We start from the raw sequence: 5886 nt of genomic DNA, 5'->3' as shown, positions 1-5886 counted from the left end.
ATCTCCTATAGTAACGGAGATATGCGAGTTTGAAATTTTATATAATGTTATCGTAAAACGTGAAGCCATAGGTTGTATTACATTGTTTCAACAATCAGAGTGGTTATTTCAAATCTCCACGACGATGACTACAATTATGCACAAATAGATTGTTTACTTTATTGTTATAAGAGTTTCCATGGTAACTAAGCATGAATATTACAAAAGAATTAAATTTTTCCTGATGAGCCAATAGAGAGCTTCGACCTGATTACATTTAATGTAAAATCACCTTTGTATCTCCTATAGTAACGGAGATATGCGAGTTTGAAATTTTATATAATGTTATCGTAAAACGTGAGGCCATAGGTTGTATTACATTGTTTCAACAATCAGAGTGGTTATTTCAAATCTCCACGACGATGACTAATATTATGCACAAATAGATTGTTTACTTTATTGTTATGAGAGTTTCCATGGTAACTAAGCATGAATATTACAAAAGGATTAAATTTTTCCTGATGAGCCAATAGAGAGCTTCGACCTGATTACATTGAGTGTAAAATCACCTTTGTATCTCCTATAGTAACGGAGATATACGAGTTTGAAATTTTATATAATGTTATCGTAAAACGTGAGGCCATAGGTTGTATTACATTTTTTCAAAAATCAAAGTGGTTATTTCAAATCTCCACGACGACGACTACAATCATGCACAAATAGATTGTTTGTTTTATTGTTATGAGAGTTTCCATGGTAACTAAGCATGAATATTACAAAAGGATTAAATTTTTCCTGATGAGCCGATAGAGAGCATCGACCTGATTACATTGAGTGTAAAATCACCTTTGTATCTCCTATAGTAACGGAGATATACGAGTTTGAAATTTTATATAATGTTATCGTAAACGTGATTCCATAGGATGTATTACATTTTTTCAAAAATCAAAGTGGTTATTTCAAATCTCCACGACGACGACTACAATCATGCACAAATAGATTGTTTGTTTTATTGTTATGAGAGTTTCCATGGTAACTAAGCATGAATATTACAAAAGGATTAAATTTTTCCTGATGAGCCGATAGAGAGCATCGACCTGATTACATTGAGTGTAAAATCACCTTTGTATCTCCTATAGTAACGGAGATATACGAGTTTGAAATTTTATATAATGTTATCGTAAACGTGATTCCATAGGATGTATTACATTTTTTCAAAAATCAGAGTGGTTATTTCAAATCTCCACGACGACGACTACAATCATGCACAAATAGATTGTTTGCTTTATTGTTATGAGAGTTTCCATGGTAACTAAGCATGAATATTACACAAGGATTAAATGTTTCCTGATGAGCCAATAGAGATCTTCGACCTGATTACATTTAATGTAAAATCGCCTTTGTATCTCCTATAGTAACGGAGATATGCGAGTTTGAAATTTTATATAATGTTATCGTAAAACGTGAGGCCATAGGTTGTATTACATTGTTTCAACAATCAGAGTGGTTATTTCAAATCTCCACGACCATGACTAATATTATGCACAAATAGATTGTTTACTTTATTGTTATGAGAGTTTCCATGGTAACTAAGCATGAATATTACAAAAGGATTAAATTTTTCCTGATGAGCCAATAGAGAGCTTCGACCTGATTACATTTAATGTAAAATCACCTTTGTATCTCCTATAGTAACGGAGATATGCGAGTTTGAAATTTTATATAATGTTATCGTAAAACGTGAGGCCATAGGTTGTATTACATTGTTTCAACAATCAGAGTGGTTATTTCAAATCTCCACGACAATGACTAATATTATGCACAAATAGATTGTTTGCTTTATTGTTATGAGAGTTTCATTGGTAACTAAGCATGAATATTACACAAGGATTAAATTTTTCCTGATGAGCCAATAGAGAGCATCGACCTGATTACATTGAGTGTAAAATCACCTTTGTATCTCCTATAGTAACGGAGATATACGAGTTTGAAATTTTATATAATGTTATCGTAAACGTGATTCCATAGGATGTATTACATTTTCTCAAAAATCAGAGTGGTTATTTCAAATCTCCACGACGACGACTACAATCATGCACAAATAGATTGTTTGCTTTATTGTTATGAGAGTTTCCATGGTAACTAAGCATGAATATTACACAAGGATTAAATTTTTCCTGATGAGCCAATAGAGAGCTTCGACCTGATTACATTGAGTGTAAAATCACCTTTGTATCTCCTATAGTAACGGAGATATACGAGTTTGAAATTTTATATAATGTTATCGTAAAACGTGAGGCCATAGGTTGTATTACATTTTTTCAAAAATCAAAGTGGTTATTTCAAATCTCCACGACGACGACTACAATCATGCACAAATAGATTGTTTGTTTTATTGTTATGAGAGTTTCCATGGTAACTAAGCATGAATATTACAAAAGGATTAAATTTTTCCTGATGAGCCGATAGAGAGCATCGACCTGATTACATTGAGTGTAAAATCACCTTTGTATCTCCTATAGTAACGGAGATATACGAGTTTGAAATTTTATATAATGTTATCGTAAACGTGATTCCATAGGATGTATTACATTTTTTCAAAAATCAAAGTGGTTATTTCAAATCTCCACGACGACGACTACAATCATGCACAAATAGATTGTTTGTTTTATTGTTATGAGAGTTTCCATGGTAACTAAGCATGAATATTACAAAAGGATTAAATTTTTCCTGATGAGCCAATAGAGAGCTTCGACCTGATTACATTTAATGTAAAATCACCTTTGTATCTCCTATAGTAACGGAGATATGCGAGTTTGAAATTTTATATAATGTTATCGTAAAACGTGAGGCCATAGGTTGTATTACATTGTTTCAACAATCAGAGTGGTTATTTCAAATCTCCACGACAATGACTAATATTATGCACAAATAGATTGTTTGCTTTATTGTTATGAGAGTTTCATTGGTAACTAAGCATGAATATTACACAAGGATTAAATTTTTCCTGATGAGCCAATAGAGAGCATCGACCTGATTACATTGAGTGTAAAATCACCTTTGTATCTCCTATAGTAACGGAGATATACGAGTTTGAAATTTTATATAATGTTATCGTAAACGTGATTCCATAGGATGTATTACATTTTCTCAAAAATCAGAGTGGTTATTTCAAATCTCCACGACGACGACTACAATCATGCACAAATAGATTGTTTGCTTTATTGTTATGAGAGTTTCCATGGTAACTAAGCATGAATATTACACAAGGATTAAATTTTTCCTGATGAGCCAATAGAGATCTTCGACCTGATTACATTTAATGTAAAATCGCCTTTGTATCTCCTATAGTAACGGAGATATGCGAGTTTGAAATTTTATATAATGTTATCGTAAAACGTGAGGCCATAGGTTGTATTACATTGTTTCAACAATCAGAGTGGTTATTTCAAATCTCCACGACGATGACTAATATTATGCACTAATAGATTGTTTACTTTATTGTTATGAGAGTTTCCATGGTAACTAAGCATGAATATTACAAAAGGATTAAATTTTTCCTGATGAGCCGATAGAGAGCATCGACCTGATTACATTGAGTGTAAAATCACCTTTGTATCTCCTATAGTAACGGAGATATACGAGTTTGAAATTTTATATAATGTTATCGTAAACGTGATTCCATAGGATGTATTACATTTTTTCAAAAATCAGAGTGGTTATTTCATATCTCCACGATGACGACTACAATCATGCACAAATAGATTGTTTGCTTTATTGTTATGAGAGTTTCCATGGTAACTAAGCATGAATATTACACAAGGATTAAATTTTACCTGATGAGCCAATAGAGAGCTTCGACCTGATTACATTGAGTGTAAAATCACCTTTGTATCTCCTATAGTAACGGAGATATACGAGTTTGAAATTTTATATAATGTTATCGTAAAACGTGAGGCCATAGGTTGTATTACATTTTTTCAAAAATCAAAGTGGTTATTTCAAATCTCCACGACGACGACTACAATCATGCACAAATAGATTGTTTGTTTTATTGTTATGAGAGTTTCCATGGTAACTAAGCATGAATATTACAAAAGGATTAAATTTTTCCTGATGAGCCGATAGAGAGCATCGACCTGATTACATTGAGTGTAAAATCACCTTTGTATCTCCTATAGTAACGGAGATATACGAGTTTGAAATTTTATATAATGTTATCGTAAACGTGATTCCATAGGATGTATTACATTTTTTCAAAAATCAAAGTGGTTATTTCAAATCTCCACGACGACGACTACAATCATGCACAAATAGATTGTTTGTTTTATTGTTATGAGAGTTTCCATGGTAACTAAGCATGAATATTACAAAAGGATTAAATTTTTCCTGATGAGCCAATAGAGATCTTCGACCTGATTACATTTAATGTAAAATCGCCTTTGTATCTCCTATAGTAACGGAGATATGCGAGTTTGAAATTTTATATAATGTTATCGTAAAACGTGAAGCCATAGGTTGTATTACATTGTTTCAACAATCAGAGTGGTTATTTCAAATCTCCACGACGATGACTACAATTATGCACAAATAGATTGTTTACTTTATTGTTATAAGAGTTTCCATGGTAACTAAGCATGAATATTACAAAAGAATTAAATTTTTCCTGATGAGCCAATAGAGAGCTTCGACCTGATTACATTTAATGTAAAATCACCTTTGTATCTCCTATAGTAACGGAGATATGCGAGTTTGAAATTTTATATAATGTTATCGTAAAACGTGAGGCCATAGGTTGTATTACATTGTTTCAACAATCAGAGTGGTTATTTCAAATCTCCACGACGATGACTAATATTATGCACAAATAGATTGTTTACTTTATTGTTATGAGAGTTTCCATGGTAACTAAGCATGAATATTACAAAAGGATTAAATTTTTCCTGATGAGCCAATAGAGAGCTTCGACCTGATTACATTGAGTGTAAAATCACCTTTGTATCTCCTATAGTAACGGAGATATACGAGTTTGAAATTTTATATAATGTTATCGTAAACGTGATTCCATAGGATGTATTACATTTTTTCAAAAATCAGAGTGGTTATTTCAAATCTCCACGACGACGACTACAATCATGCACAAATAGATTGTTTGCTTTATTGTTATGAGAGTTTCCATGGTAACTAAGCATGAATATTACACAAGGATTAAATTTTTCCTGATGAGCCAATAGAGATCTTCGACCTGATTACATTTAATGTAAAATCGCCTTTGTATCTCCTATAGTAACGGAGATATGCGAGTTTGAAATTTTATATAATGTTATCGTAAACGTGATTCCATAGGATGTATTACATTTTTTCAAAAATCAGAGTGGTTATTTCATATCTCCACGATGACGACTACAATCATGCACAAATAGATTGTTTGCTTTATTGTTATGAGAGTTTCCATGGTAACTAAGCATGAATATTACACAAGGATTAAATTTTACCTGATGAGCCAATAGAGAGCTTCGACCTGATTACATTGAGTGTAAAATCACCTTTGTATCTCCTATAGTAACGGAGATATACGAGTTTGAAATTTTATATAATGTTATCGTAAAACGTGAGGCCATAGGTTGTATTACATTTTTTCAAAAATCAAAGTGGTTATTTCAAATCTCCACGACGACGACTACAATCATGCACAAATAGATTGTTTGTTTTATTGTTATGAGAGTTTCCATGGTAACTAAGCATGAATATTACAAAAGGATTAAATTTTTCCTGATGAGCCGATAGAGAGCATCGACCTGATTACATTGAGTGTAAAATCACCTTTGTATCTCCTATAGTAACGGAGATATACGAGTTTGAAATTTTATATAATGTTATCGTAAACGTGATTCCATAGGATGTATT

Source organism: Lepisma saccharinum, unplaced genomic scaffold (assembly GCF_977018435.1).
Source record: "Lepisma saccharinum unplaced genomic scaffold, izLepSacc3.1 HAP1_SCAFFOLD_42, whole genome shotgun sequence".
Taxonomy (NCBI): Eukaryota; Metazoa; Arthropoda; class Insecta; order Zygentoma; family Lepismatidae; genus Lepisma; species Lepisma saccharinum.
The sequence above is the reverse complement of the archived record's forward strand: the minus strand, read 5'-3'. Positions refer to the sequence as shown.